This window comes from Elaeis guineensis, chromosome 4 (assembly GCF_000442705.2).
Source record: "Elaeis guineensis isolate ETL-2024a chromosome 4, EG11, whole genome shotgun sequence".
Lineage (NCBI taxonomy): Eukaryota > Viridiplantae > Streptophyta > Magnoliopsida > Arecales > Arecaceae > Elaeis > Elaeis guineensis.
This window is the reverse complement of record NC_025996.2, coordinates 35189415-35204607: the sequence shown is the minus strand read 5'-3', so window position 1 is coordinate 35204607 and position 15193 is coordinate 35189415. Positions and strand designations below refer to the sequence as shown.

Genomic DNA, 15193 nt, shown 5'->3' with positions numbered 1-15193 from the left:
TAGAAACAACCAGTTCTAACTAAATATTATTTTATTTATGAGTAAAATGGTGGCAAACAACAATTGATTAGTGAGATGGATGAAATACAGATGGCATTCTAATTGGACAATATACAAGTAGCAAAACAAGAAAAAGAACAATCATTAAAAGAGTTCTTAAGTTTGGATTCTTACATATTTGGATTGGGGGTGCTTCCACCATCATTGTGAGAGAGAGAGAGAGAGAGAGTTACAATCACAGCACCATCCATACCTACTTACCTACCCTTGCGGTTGCTCTTCCTCATAACAAACTTTAGCTTGACAAATTTTATTGCTAACTCTACGTAAATCCAATCACACATTCTATCAATGAATCAAAGGTAAGAAATCTTGATATCCTTTTTGATCATCAATGCACCAACAAAACCCCAGAATCCCATGACAAATCCCAATGTTGAGATGGCATAAATTCATATCATATCAAAGTCATCTTCATCTACTTCTTCCTCTTCGTGATGTGGAGATACATTAATAGAGCAGTTTGGTAGTGGTTGTCCACAAAGAAAAAGATTATGAATGTAGATAGAGGGGTCATTGAAGGTCACAAATTGGCCCTTTGATGGAATTCTTCCGGATAAGTTGTTATATGATAAGTTCAAGTCACTAAAGTAATTCAAAGCAAGCATGGTTTGAGGAATTTGGCCTGAGAGATCATTCATTAATAAATCGAGTGATTCCAACTGCCTCATGTCGTTGATATTCTGTGGGATTTGTCCAATAAAATGATTTCTTGACAAGTTCAAGAAATGTAATCGGTGAAGAATTGTAAATTCATCAGGGATCTCTCCAGAAAGATTATTGTCTGATAGGTCAATACTTGTGACTAGTAATAGCACGCTAGTGTACTCAAGTTCTAATTCTTTTGTATTTATCAAGAGACTCTCTTTGTAATATAACATTGTTGTACGATTTGAAAGCATCGGTTTGCCTCTCTCCTATTCCTTTATCATGGCAGTAAAATTTCTGAAGGATGATGGTGGATTTCCTGAGAAGTTGTTGCATGCCAAGTCCAAAACCTGAAGAGACGATAGACTAGATATTTGCATTGGGATATTACCATCAAAAGAATTCGATCTTAGATGTAGAACTCTTAGAGATGAGAGGCTTTCTCCAATCCATATGGGTATGTTGCCTGAGAATCTGTTTTCACAAAGATCAAGAATAACCAATTGTGTACAAAGTCTCAAGAAGGAAGGAAAGTTGCCAGATAAGCGATTGTTTCTCATGTGCAAAGATTGGAGCTTAATAGGATATGCCATTGTGCTAGTCGTATCTTCTACTTTTATATTTTCTGGTACATCAAGGATTTCTTGATGTAATTTGCTCCAACTGTCTGAAAATCCTCCAGATAACTCGTTACTAGAGAGGTCAAGAACCTCCAAAGAAGTCCAATTACAAATCCAGCAGTCTGGAAATTCTCCGAATAAGTTATTATTGGAGAGGTCTAGAACCACCAATGAAGTCCAATTACAAAGGAACCGTGGAATGCTTCCAGTTATATGGTTGTCGGATAAAGAGAGTACTATAAGGTCTACCTTTTCAGAGAGGTCTAAGGAAATAGGTCCAGAAAAAGAGTTGTTGGAGAGAATTATGACCTCAGCCACCAGATAAGGTATTGGACCAGAAAAGCAGTTGGAGCTCAGATCAAGAGATGTATAAATATGGCTCCCCAAGAACGTGGTAGCTGTCGTTCCATACAATTATGGGATACATTGAGGTCAAAAATATCCCTATACCACAACCATGATGGAATCTTGCCGGAAATTCCAGTTTCATCTAGCCACAATGATTTCAGATGTGTCTGCATTTGAAGCCAAGCAGAAAATTTAGGTCCCAAATGGCAAGAGGTCATATAGATATAAGAAGCATTGAAAGAAGGAATCCAACCATCACTTGGGATCATTGCCAAGGAGTTGTAAGATAGATCAAAGTAATCTAATGATGTGAGGTTGGAAAAGTGCTCCTCAGTCAAGTATCCTGTGAAGAAGTTCAAAGACAAATCCAAGTGTATGAGTCCGGATAACTGGCCCAACTGTTCTGGGATTGTCCCACTAAAATTATTGTTGTTCAAGTCAAGAAATGCTAAACTCTGGAAACAGCTTCTCCCATCCAATTTATCATTAAAGCGTTTAGAAAATCCTTCTATGAGTCTTGTGATGTCTCCTCCAATACTGTTATTTGATAATTCGAAGGAATACAAGTTGCAGAGTTTTGATGTGTTTTCTGGTATCTGTCCGGTAATATTGTTATTCGACAATAATAGATGTTCTAAATGGATAGGATTTCCAATAGTTTCTGGTATTTGTCCGGCAATATTGTTACATAACAAATCTAATTTCTGCAAGTGGGCGAGGTTTCCAATGACTTTTGGAATTTCTCCAATAATTCTGTTATAAGATAAACTTAAATAGTCTAGGTGGCTAAGATTTCTCACGTTTTCCGGAATTTTTCCACTAATTTGATTGCCATCCAATGCCAAGTGCCTCAGTTGGCTAAGATTCCCTATGATTTCTGCAGTAGTAATTTGGTTTTCAGATAAATCTAAATGCTCCAAGTACTTATTCTTCCACAAAGATTGTGAAATGCCCCCAGTAATATAGTTCTCAGAGAAATCCAGGTACTTCAAATGGTTGAGATTCCCCAGCATAGCTACAGCATTTGATAAGCTCCCATGAAAGTAACCAGCACGGAGTTCGAGTCGAACAAGATTGCTAATATTAAGCAGCCAGGAGGGGATGGTAGATTCAAAAGCATTGTGAGAGAGAGAAAGCATGGTGAGAGAAGTGAAGTTTACATGCTGTAGAGTAGAAGGAATACCAGGTAGTCCAGTAGAAGATAATTTCAAGACTGACAGATAGGGGGGCAAATTGATCTCACGAAGCCAATTTGAAGCTTTTGAGAGGTTGGCGAAACTCAAGTCAAGGTATTGCAGAGAGGTGATTCGGGAGAGCCATTGAAGGTCATTGACATGTAGAGCTATTGGATAATATTCAGAGTACATACCCACTTGATCATAAAACATGTACCCACCCCGAAGATCTAGATAGTGCAGGCTCGAGAGATTTCCAATCTGGAGAGGAATGGGTCCACCAAACCCAGCTTTGGAGAGGTTAAGGTACTCCAAGTGCATGAGAGAACCAATAAATTCGGGGATGGATGCTCCGGAGAAGTTGTTCATGCTCAAATCCAAATACCTCAAATGTATCAAGCTTGATAAAGAAGGATTTACCTTACTTGGTCCAAGGAATTCAGTTCCATAAATCCACGGCCGGCCCTAGGGCGGGTCAAAGCGGGCGACCGCCCCAGGCCCCCAGGCCCCTTTTTTTTTTTTTTTTCCGTCTGCGTCTGTCTGGGAGTGAGAGGGTAAGAGAATGGGATAAGTGCCTCATGGAGATGTTGTGCCATGCACAAAAGATGTGAATCAGTAGATCAGATTCGATGATCCTTGCGAATCATATTTGTGACCCCTTGTGGCAAGCATCATAGGGTATCGAGGAATGTGAGTAAACCAGTTTCAAGAGATTGACAGAGAGGAGAAAAGCAGGGCCAGCACAGGGGCAGGTCGAATTGGGCGACTGCTCTAGGCCTTAGGCCCTGCATTAATATTCTAATGGGATGCAAAGTTGGTTTTCTACAATATTATAATAAAAAAAATAATTAAATAGGTTAATAATAGGTTTTACACGTTGCTTAACGAATATATCTATAGAAAATTATTGTATGTGGATTCATTTTTCAATAATAATTAATATTTAAAATATGTTAATTTTTATTAGAGAAGGTCTTTTTTTTTATTTAGCCCTAGGTCTAAAAAATATCAGGACCGGCCCTGCATAAATCAGATCATAACCATACGGGAATCGGAGATCAAGCTTTACCACATGGCCGCTGGTGGTGTTGTCACAGCCGACTCCCCTCCATTGGCAACAGTCTGGGCCCGTCCAAGAAGAGAGCCACTCATCAGGGTCATAGATATCTGCTCGGATGACAAGGAGAGCTCTTTTTTCACTCTCTATGCAGCTGCCCCCCACCTTGGAGCCATCTCCACTGCCTAGGCAGAGGCAGAAGGGGATGACTCCCACGCATAAGAGGAACCCAGTCAGCATAACACGTGTAATAGTGAGGGATCTCTTGTTGCATCTGTTAGGATTTGACGCCTCGAGATTCAGCTCACATTGAGCCCACAGCGAGGTTCGCGGCGAAAAACAGAGTCCAACGAGATCAAGATCACCTGAATCGGAGCTCGGATGGAGGAGATACGAGCTTTTGAAGTCGGCACGAGAATCGAGGCGGCGGAGGACCGCCGGCGACCGGCGGCGGGCGGCAGCGGCGCGGATGCAGGCGGCGGTGCGCGGGACGCGCGTCCCAGGCCCGCGTGGGACGCGGGACCCAGGCCCGCGCGGGACGCGCGACCCAGGCCTGCGCGGGACGCGCGTCCCAGGCCCAGGCCCGCGCGGGACGCGCGACCCAGGCCCAGGCCCGCGCGGGACGCGCGACCCAGCGGCCTGCTGGCCCATCCCCGGTCCACCGTGGACCAGGTGGTCCACGACATGGCCTATGGACCGCGTGGGCGTTTCCCACACGATTCTCGCGGTCCACGGCCCTATTTCGTGGACCGGAGCGCGATCGGAGGGCTCAGGTGATTCCCGGTCTTGATCCGACGGTCAGGAGGGTTTCTTGGCTTTGTTAAGGAGTCCTAATCCCTTTCTAATCAAGGTTTAAGATCTGTTTAAGCCTTTAAAAGGCCTGAGAACGAAACAGAGAGGTGTGGTTTTTCGGTTTCTCGCCGCCGTACGAACCGAGAGGAGAGAGAGAGGCGTGAGGCGCTGTGAGAGAAGGAGCAGGAGGCTTCTGGACAGCGGTCGCCAGGCTCTTCAGGGGTTCAGGGGGGTCTCCAAGAGAGAGAGAGCTTTTGTGAGGGGAACTTCATGTGAGAGAGAATTGGGTGTACAAGGGTTGAGGGTGAGGTCTCCTCTTGTAAAATTTTCTTTTCATAGTGAAGTTTGCATGCCCCGTGGAGGCGAGCCCTTTTGTGGCTGATCCACGTATTTTGATTGTTTTTCCTTCTGTTTTGTTTCTTCTTTCTTCCTGCTGCATCGCGTGGTACTGAAAGGATCTTGGGAGGTGGTGTCCTGGCCAGACATCCACCCAACAAGTGGTATCAGAGCAAGGCTGTACAAGGACGCAAATTGCAGTGGTGGTGAGCAAGACTGAAGATGGAGAAAACAGGAACAATCAGGATGGAGATCAACAAGTTTGATGGTAAGAGCAATTTCTCCTTGTGGCAGGCAAGGGTGAAGGACGTGCTCATCCAACAGGGGTTGATCGAAGCTCTCTTGTGCGATGAGAAACCGACCACCATGGAGGTGCGGGATTGGAAACGGCTACAGATGCAGGCGGTGAGTACCATCCGTATGTACCTGGCGGATGAGGTGGTGATCCATGTGCTGAGCGAGACTTCTCCGACGGTGCTGTGGTCGAAGCTCGAGGAGTTGTACATGGCGAAGTCTCTCACCAACACTCTTTTCCTCTGGAGGCAGTTTTACCAACTGCGGATGACTGAGGGACAGAGCGTGCAGGAGCATTTGAGCCACTTCCAGAAGATCCTCACCGACCTTCTCAGCGTTGGCGAGAACGTTGAGGAGAAGACCAGGGCGCTGGTTTTGCTGGCGTCGCTTCCTTCTTCGTACGAGTCTTTGGTGACTGCTCTTCTAGTGGGGAAGAGCACTATCAAGATGGACGAGGTCACCGCGGCGATACTCCAGAACGAGGTTCTCAGGAGGGAGAACCCAGCTTCGAGCTCAGGTGTCGATAGCTCAGTTTTGGTGGCTTCTGGAGGTGCAGGAGGCGGTAGACGGAGCGACAGGAGATCGCATCGAGGGCGGTCTAAGTCCAGGAGGGACTTGAGCAAAACCAGGTGTTACCGGTGTGAGGAGTTGGGGCATCTAGCCAGAGATTGCCCTCAACTGAAAAATCGGACGGTGGCTGCTGTAGCGACGGCCGGCAGCGATTCAGATGGAGATGTCCTGGAGATATCTGACGAGGTATCTACTTCTTCCCAGCAGTGGATATTAGATTCTGCATGCCCCTATCATGTGTGTTGCAGAGAGGAGCAGTTTGACTCCCTGGAGAACAGTGAGAGCACTGTATATCTGCCGAATGGATCGAGCTGTGCGATCAGAGGCATTGGGACGGTCAGCTGGAGGACACATGACGGTGCAGTGAGGAGATTGGGGGAGGTCCGATACATACCCGATTTCAGGCGGAATCTTATCTCACTTAGCAGACTGGATTCGAGAGGCTACAGGACGGTAGCTGGTGGAGGAATCCTGAGGGTGCTACGCGGCGATAGGATTGTGCTGGACGGGAAGAAGGGGAGCAGAGGACATTATTACCTGGCAGGGAGCCCAGTGCGAGGTGGAGCATCGGGAGCCAGGTGGAGCCCAGAGCGAGGTGGAGCTCCAGGAGGCGGATCGGGTACGAGACAGGAGACTCGGGAGGACGAGAGGCGACGTCGCAAGGTAAGATTCCTATTGCCGCAGGATGATGCCCCGAGCAGGTCTCAGGTCAGGAGGAGCACAGCATACGACGGAGATGGGATCGAGCAGCCTGGCTCGACTCTCATGTTTGCCCATCCATGATCAGCAGGCGATTGTCCCAGGGCATGGGGGCGAGGAGATCCAGAAGCTCTCGAAGTTTGGAGGAGGCCGAATATCGAGTCGAGGTGGAGATTGTTAGGATTTGACGCCTCGAGATTCAGCTCACATTGAGCCCACAGCGAGGTTCGCGGCGAAAAACAGAGTCCAACGAGATCAAGATCACCTGAATCGGAGCTCGGATGGAGGAGATACGAGCTTTTGAAGTCGGCACGAGAATCGAGGCGGCGGAGGACCGCCGGCGACCGGCGGCGGGCGGTAGCGGCGCGGATGCAGGCGGCGGTGCGCGGGACGCGCGTCCCAGGCCCGCGTGGGACGCGGGACCCAGGCCCGCGCGGGACGCGCGACCCAGGCCTGCGCGGGACGCGCGTCCCAGGCCCAGGCCCGCGCGGGACGCGCGACCCAGGCCCAGGCCCGCGCGGGACGCGCGACCCAGCGGCCTGCTGGCCCATCCCCGGTCCACCGTGGACCAGGTGGTCCACGGCATGGCCTATGGACCGCGTGGGCGTTTCCCACGCGATTCTCGCGGTCCACGGCCCTATTTCGTGGACCGGAGCGCGATCGGAGGGCTCAGGTGATTCCCGGTCTTGATCCGACGGTCAGGAGGGTTTCTTGGCTTTGTTAAGGAGTCCTAATCCCTTTCTAATCAAGGTTTAAGATCTGTTTAAGCCTTTAAAAGGCCTGAGAACGAAACAGAGAGGTGTGGTTTTTCGGTTTCTCGCCGCCGTACGAACCGAGAGGAGAGAGAGAGGCGTGAGGCGCTGTGAGAGAAGGAGCAGGAGGCTTCTGGACAGCGGTCGCCAGGCTCTTCAGGGGTTCAGGGGGGTCTCCAAGAGAGAGAGAGCTTTTGTGAGGGGAACTTCATGTGAGAGAGAATTGGGTGTACAAGGGTTGAGGGTGAGGTCTCCTCTTGTAAAATTTTCTTTTCATAGTGAAGTTTGCATGCCCCGTGGAGGCGAGCCCTTTTGTGGCTGATCCACGTATTTTGATTGTTTTTCCTTCTGTTTTGTTTCTTCTTTCTTCCTGCTGCATCGCGTGGTACTGAAAGGATCTTGGGAGGTGGTGTCCTGGCCAGACATCCACCCAACAGCATCCATCACCACTGGCCATGAGAGGAAGTCCCAACACTAACCCGAAGGAATGCTGTCATGCATCAACCTTAAACACAACGGGTAGAAAAATGGCCTCATTTTCAGATAAGTGGAGGAACGCGAGTCCCTCTACATTGTCGTTTTATTCTTTAAGTCAAAGTTGATGGCAGACCGGGACTTGGGGAGCTTGCCACAGTTCATGATGTGTGAAATGGTGGTCCTGACGACAAAGGACGACAACAAAAGTTTATCTTGAACTAAGTTGGAAAATTGTCATTTTATTCCTTACCCTCAAAGGATTGGACTTCGGAATGCCCGTTCGTATATGCGAACGGAATTTTCATCACCAGATTGCTCCTAAATTTCATCAAAATTCAAATGTCAGAGATGATCTGATGGTGGAAAAGCACATTCACACGTACGAATGTGCTCTCCGTAGATCAAATAAATAGCGAAGAAAAAAAAATTGTTATTTTGAGATTTGCTTCCATGTTTGTGTTTTTTCAAAGCATAGTTTAGATATTATTTCAACCATTGAAGAAGAAAGCCCCTCTAAGAGGGGGTTCAGCAATTAGCATTACATTCAAATTCTGAAATACAGTTAAAACTGGCACTTCATTGTTCTTTAATATTTATAGGTTCATAGTCTGTCCTGTGCAACAAAACTCTGTTATGAATTGCTTGTAGCCTCTAGCTAGTGGTATTATAACGTGAACGCAACTTCATGACTGCTGTAGAAGCTGAAAAGCATGATCACAGGAAGAGGCTCTAATAACATTCTGTTTAAGAATTAAAATATGTTGATTGATTAGCACAATCTCAGCAACAATTCCATATTTATTACAGAATTAAAGTAGCAAACTCTTTTCTGTTTCCATTGTAATGGTAATTAAATAAATAAATCTATTGCAATCTAACACACACACACACACACGATAAATATATATAATAGAGTGTCCATTTGACATGAATATCTAAAAATATGATATTTAATTGCACATGAAAAAAACCTGAAAAAATGCATGGGCTCATTTTAAATATTAAGAAATAATTTTGATTAATACAAGTTTAAATATTATTTTATTAATATTTATTTTATTAATATTTTTTTTAAAAATGAGTCCATCATAAATATTAAGAAATAATTTTGATTAATGATAGTTCTATGGGGAGCACATTCCCACGAACATGCTCTTCCACCATTAGATCATGTTGACATTTGGACTTTGATGCAATACACGGTCGACCTGATGATGAAAAGTCCAGTGTCCGCATATGTGTACGGGCTTTTCGTAGTCCAATCCAAAACTATTCCATTAATACCTATGCCATTAATGTCATCTTTTGACAAGAGGATGGTTTGTTTGACTAGCATGAAGAGTCTCAAGTTTTTTCAAATAAAGAAAGACTCACAAAGTGATAAATAGGTAACTGACTGGTCTGGTGGATCAGGCGTTGCCACAAATATCTGCCCAGCCTTCTCTCCTAATTCTTACTATTCTCGGGTACTTTATTAATTATTCAACCGTTAAGATTCTAAGCGATTCTTCATAAATTGAGAGCATTAAATAATTTATTAAATGTGGGCTAAAGAGTAGTTCTTTAAAAATTGCTGCTCCTATATTATGGAGACCGGCAATTGGCAAAAATTGTCACCTTCATTTTGAACTTTGAATTGTGGCTTAGAGAAACAAGATTAATGTAAGTTTTTATTTTTTTTGGCAATGATTTGGTAATTGCAGAACTTTTTTAGAAGAAGAGCCGCTTGGAATCTAAATGGTACTAGCTTTGTAGTTAAGCATTAGTATTTAATATTTAAAAAATTAATTAGCCATAACTTAAGTTTGGATTTACTTCATTTCTTAATGAGAAAAGGATATCATCCACATGACGAGTTGGGAGGTGGTATATAGATGCATTCAATTATGTGCTTAACTGCTTTAACTAATGACTATGTATATTTTTGTAACATAAACTAGCGGAAATGGGAAATGAACGGAACTTTGAAATAGGTTATATTCCTTTACAATATGAAATGTGTGGGACCGTGGGTTATGCATACATGGAAAACAAATATATGATGGTTCTTGATGAGGTTTGGGATAAGTTAAGCAAATGTCTTTGATGGCAATTGTTAGATTTTGTGTTAAGACTTTTCGATCCTAATAATCATCATTTTTTTTTTTAAGCTATTATGCTTGGATTATGTGAACATTCTGTTTAGTGATGGTATTTTGTGTAATACTCTGACGTAGACCTAAACTTGATCCACATGTACATAGAAGTAATTTTTATATCTGAAATTTGGAAAGATTGACATCACTGCTCTACCCTTTTTTTTTATAATACAAAAAATTTATTTTAAGAACAGAATGAGATAAATGGTATTAATACAGAGTGAGTAAGGGAGTAGCGTTGGAAATAGTATATTTTAAGAATACGATAAAACTGATGGTATTGATAGAAAGAGTAGTGTTGGAAGTATTTTTAATATGGAAGGGCTTTTAATGCGGAAGTGTTTTTAAAGGCATTTTTGTACTTCAATGAAAAAGGTAAGGACATTTCTATGCTTCCAACTTAGTGCGACATGAAAGTTTATGTGGTGGGTCTTTTTGTAGTTTAAGAGATAACAAAGAATATTTCTGTAATATGATGTTAGTATATTAAAAACTAATAAATATGATATATTACTAATATACTAAAATAATATATATTTATCAAATAATATATTATTACATCAATAAAATGATATTTTATTATAAACTAATAAAAATATTTATTAATAAAATAAATATTTTATAAATAAATAAGATATATTATTTTCTAAATAAATATATATTTTTTAAATAAAAAATGTGTCCTGCACATAGCATAGGTAATATGCTAGTGAGTAGTTATCACGCCCCGAACCCAACACCTGGGTCGGATACGTGATGGCCGCACACTCCTTAGAGCAAGCCCTAAAGAATATGCAAGGCCAAATTAAATCATTACAACCTTATCAACCATAATAATTTATTTCAACAATAATTCATAAAATCTTGCATAATTACTATTTAATTTTTTTCAATTCTCTGATCAGATACTATGACACTCTTATTTATCCTTCTGCTCACCCGTAAATTCAGGCCACAGCCAATCATAAGCATCCTATAACTCTAAGAAGAAAAGAAAGATGAAGGGGTGTGAGCTTTACAGCCCAATAAGAATTCCCATATCATACCAATATAATAATATAATCTGAAAATAAAGATAAACAATAATACATAAAAATCGATATTTACTGTCCAAAAAACTGTAAACATTTATAGATTATCTGTTTTATCAAAAAAGATGCATCATCATATGTTAAATAAGTGAAACAATTTTATTCAATGATTGTTTCATGTCTCATCTTTCTATTTTCTTCTATTATCACATCATCTTTAATCCTTTTCTTTTTGGCTTTGGCTTTGGCTTTGGACTACCAGGATCATGCGACGATCTTTTATTCGGATCGATTTCTGTGATCTTCCTCGGATCGAAATATTCATGATCTTTCTCGGATCAAAGTGGCCATGATCTTTTTCGGATCAAATTCTTCATGATCTTTCTCGGATCAGATTCTTCCACACATAAGCCTGTGGGGGCTGTCCCAAACATAAGCTCCTGGCAGGCTATTCCACATGACAAGGCCAGTCCAAACCAAATTTCTCTTTCTTTTCATTTTCATGAAATTATAATATTTGACTTCATCAATCTATTCAAATTTTGCAGTATAATAAATATGTCATACCCATATAATCATGCCATCAATCGTTGATACATATGTATTGATATAACATATTCATGCTCAAAATCACATAAATAGATAACAGTGTCTCAGGTATAAAAAAATTCATTGATCTCAAATCCAACGATGCAAAATCAGTGAGATAAAACCAACAGTAAAATAACATACATAATGATGATCATGTACAGGGATTCTTACCTTTACCAGTGACTGATCCAAGCACAGAAATCAATGTTCTTTTTTGATTTATGAATTTCTTTAATAAAATATTTCACTTGATATCATATGCAGACAATCATCTCTTTATAACTCTGATCAATATAAGAATCACATATAGAGAAATTATCGATAATTGATCCTAATACACAAATCGAGGACCTCTCTTAGGATTAATCAAAATTAGGACTTGTCTATGTATCAGGATCCTCCACTGATCCATAAGACTTTTAGAGAGAAAAAATCCATGAAGAGAGAGAAAATTTTAGAGAGAGAAAGTAGAGAGAGAAAGTGGAGAGAGAATCTTCGTATCCTTCGGATGAGGCAATCATGATCGAGATCATTAGAGGTCCTATCAGGATGACTTAATATGAATCAAATGTTATAAATTTCGAATAGGATCGGACTGAAATTAGATCTACTGTACGAATTTCAGAGCAATCTCGGATCATCTTATTTTCATCTCAATTTTATCCCAGGGTCCGTGATGAAATCAGAGAGAGAGAAAGACTCTAGAGAGACAAAATTCATAAAGAGAGAGAAAGATCTAGAGAGAGAATCTAGAGAAAGAATCTAGAGAAAGAAAATGTAGAGAGAGAAGGTAGAGAGAGGAGAGAGGAAAGAGGAAGAGAAAGGAGAGAGAGGAGAGAGAAAATTCTCTCTTTATCTTTTTTTTTTATTTTTATTTTTCTCTTTCTCTTTTTCTTTTCTTTTCTTGTTTTTTTTTCTTTTTCTCTTTTTCCTTTTCTTTTTCTTTTTCTTTTCCTTTTTCTTTTTCTTTTTCTTCTTCCTTCTCTTTTCCTTTCTTCCCGCGGCCTCCCTTGGGCCGAAACAGGGGAAGACCATGAGGTCCCCCTCGATGGCATGGGCTCCGACGAGGTGGACGGCATCACGCGACGGCGACAGAGCAAGGCCGGCCGGCGGCGAGGTTCGGCCAGCGAACTTTCTCCCTTTTTTTTTCGAAAAAATAGGAGACCCGCCCCTTTCTTCATGATTTTCGACCATTGGCCAATCGCCGGCGGCCAAGGCTTACCGAGGACGACAGGTAGAAAGATGAGGGTCCTACCCTAGGGGTGAGACGTCGCAACCGATGGCGCTGGTGGCCGAAAAAGAGAAGAGAGGATCCGACCGAAACAGAACAAAACAGGGGTTTACCTTGTTCATGGATTTTTCGGCGATCCCGACGGCTGGTGAGGGTCTAAAGCCATAGGAAGAAAGAGAAGAGGGAGAGGAAGAAAGATTAAACCCTTACCTGAACTCCGGTGGCCTCTTCGACCTTCGATTTCCGACGAACACAAGAAAAGGGTGCCGCGGTTTTCACGGAGGAAAGGAATGAAATCAGGCTCAACGGTCGTCGGTGGAAGCTCGAGAGGGAGAGGAGAGGCTTATTTATAAAGGATCCTAGAGTTTCAACAGTCCTAGAACCCTTCTCTGATCGGGATTCATCGGAGAAGAAGACTCCCATCGGGAGTCTTCTTCCCGTTCTATTTTTTTTTTTTTTTTTTTGTATGGCTTTGGGCTTGATTCAGGGTTCAAAGTGGGCCGGGGTGTTTCAGTAGTAAACTTTAAATCTGATAGATAACCAACAATTTAGCTCTTATTAAAAAGGGTGACGAGCGAAAATGGAGTTCATTTGAGAGTTCACTGAATTATAGTCACTTATTTTATTGGATCCATGTGGGTAATGGTTAAGCGGTGTATCGTCAAAGTCAAGAACCTAGCTAGAGGGCAACAGCCAATCCTGCACTTCGTACGAAATTTTAACGGAACGCAGGAGTTAAGGAAAACATAAAATCCCAATGGAGGGATAACCCTACAAATCATAAATGCTGCAACAACATTGTCCCTTCGAAAAAGTCAAAAATACTGGGATCTGTATTAAGGCATAGTGCTTGATGGCAAGACAACCCTCAGGTGGTTCAGCTACCGGTGCCTTTGGTTTGGGCTTCTCCACCACAATGGCTTGTGTTGTTAGGACCATTCCAGCAACCGATGCAGCATTCTGCAGTGCACATCTTGTCACTTTTGCAGGGTCAATTACACCAGCTTCTAACAGATTCTCATACTTGTCAGCCATTGCATTGTAGCCAACCTCCCACTCGCTGTCCTTAATCTTCTCCACCACCACTTCTCCTTCCACACCCACATTATGTGCTATTAACGCAGCAGGTGCCACCAGTGCCTGTCCGGTCACAAAATGGCAAGTGAATTAGTCTAATAATTTCTTTTAGAGTTTATCCAAGAGGAGTTCACAAGCCTAAAGTTTTCAGCTGATGAAACAACTTGATATGCATCTATTGTCGGACTTACCTTTTGCATGGAGGCCTCTGGTCAGCATCTTTATAAGGTTTATAAAGGAGGAATTGCACAGGCACGGTTGTAATATAAGACAAAATATTCGTTACAACAGTGATACGATTTTTTATTTGTCACAAATTAATAAAAATTTTTATATTTTACTGATTCTAATATATTTTATTGATTTTCATAAATAATTCTTATACTATCTCTTATATTTTATTGATTTTTAATTTTTTATTAATTTATTACAAAAATAACGTGGCATCACCGTTGCAATAAATATTTTCTCTGTAATGTAATTTTCTTCCGATGCCAGATTTGTGGAACTTTCTGCAATCAATGCCGGAATTTCTGGAGGAGCATTAATTGTCAGGCTGCTGTAAATTGCAATCACTTTGGCACATGCTGTCACGCTTTTGACATTGCGCGGATGCTATTTCGAAACTGTTGAAATGGAAAAGGTTGGCATTAAGGGTTGCAAAGGAAGTCACTCACTGTCTTCAAGGATTTATATGGAGGAACTTGATGCCCACTATATCGTCGTTTTATTCTTTTAAGCCAAAGTCGATAGCTCATCGGGACTTGGTGAGTTTTAATCCACAGCTAATGACGTGTGGAGCGCTGCTCCACACGGTAAGGATGGAGCATGTGCCATGCTTTGGAGATACTCGCAAAGTTTCCGCCGAGACCAGGTGCAGTGGCACCACCGCAGTTGCCTCCATGGACGTTTTTTTCTCCCTCTCATTACTCAAGCAAAAGGTTTTACAGGTCTTATATCAATCCATTCTCCCTTGTTATCAAGTCCTATTGCTGTACACAAGAAAAGTTTATCTTGAATCATATTGAGAAATTGTCATGATTAAACAATAAAAAATCAAAGAAAACATATTGTTATTTTGGGATTTGTTTCCATGTCTTTGTTTTTTAAAGCAAAATTTAGATATCGTCTTAACCATTGAAAAAGAAAGCCCCTCTAAGAAAGGTGTTCGGCAATCACCACTACATTCAAATTCTAAAATGTAGTTAGAACTGCCATTTCAATTTTATTTTTTTTCAATTTTATTTTTTTGGAATTTTTTATTAGGGTGATAGTCTGTACTGGCAACCAAACTGTG

General features: G+C 42.1%; 1 pseudogene; it reads right to left on the bottom strand.

Moving 5' to 3' along the window:
* Window positions 1-257: 257 nt before the first annotated feature.
* LOC140857307 (uncharacterized) lies at window positions 258-14096 on the bottom strand (annotated as a pseudogene).
* Between the last annotated feature and the right edge of the window lie 1097 nt (window positions 14097-15193).